The sequence below is a fragment of the Octopus bimaculoides genome, chromosome 4 (genome assembly GCF_001194135.2).
Source record: "Octopus bimaculoides isolate UCB-OBI-ISO-001 chromosome 4, ASM119413v2, whole genome shotgun sequence".
In the NCBI taxonomy this organism is placed as follows: Eukaryota; Metazoa; Mollusca; class Cephalopoda; order Octopoda; family Octopodidae; genus Octopus; species Octopus bimaculoides.
Genome location: NC_068984.1, coordinates 88,398,142 through 88,398,964, shown reverse-complemented (window position 1 = coordinate 88,398,964; position 823 = coordinate 88,398,142). Strand labels below are relative to the sequence as shown.

The 823-nt window shown below is 50.5% G+C and overlaps 1 protein-coding gene across 1 annotated transcript in view; it reads right to left on the bottom strand.

Annotated features, from left to right (window-relative positions):
• LOC106869444 (uncharacterized) overlaps positions 1–823 on the bottom strand; it is a 59,060-nt gene that overhangs the window by 2,577 nt on the left and 55,660 nt on the right. The gene's annotated exons all lie outside the window — the stretch shown is intronic.

The window sequence follows — 823 nt, the reverse complement described above, 5'->3', positions numbered from 1 at the left end:
CATATATATATATCATCATCATCATCATTGTCGTTTAACGTCCGCTTTCCATGCTAGCATGGGTTAGACAATTTGACTGAGGACTGGTGAAAGCAGATGGCTACACCAAGCTCCAATCTGATTTGGCAGAGTTTCTAAAGCTGGATGCCCTTCGTAATGCCAACCACTCCGGGAGTGTAGTGGGTGCTTTTACGTGCCACCGCCACGAAGGCCACTCAGGCGGTACTGGCAATGGCCACGCTCAAAAGGGTGTATTTTACATGCCACCTGCACAGGAGCCAGTTTGGTGGCAATGGCAACGATCTCGCTCGAATGTCTTTATACATGCCATCCAGCACAAGTGCCAGGAAAGCGATGCTGGGCACAGGTGCCATGAGAATTTCGCTTTCGCCTGCCCCAACAGGTCTTCGCAAGCCGAGTTTCGTGTACAATGAAGTAGACGACGTTGGCATGGGTGCCAGTCGTCGAATTTAATTCGATTTCGATTTCACTTGCCTCAACAGGTCTTCGCAAGTGGAGTTTAGTGTCCAATGTAGGAAGGTACGCATGAGTGGGTTGGCTGAGGCCTAAGATTTAGGTCTCACTTGGCTTGCTGGGTCTTCTCACGCACAGCATATTTCCAGAAGTCTCGGTCAGAGGTCATTGCCTCGGTGAGGCCCAATGTTCGAAAGTCGTGCCTCACCACCTGATCCCAGGTCTTCCTGGGCTTACCTCTTCCACAGGTTCCCTCAACTGCTAGGGTGTGGCACTTTTTCACACAGCTATCCTCATCCATTCTCGCTACATGATCATACCAGCGCAATCGTCTGTCTTGCACACCACA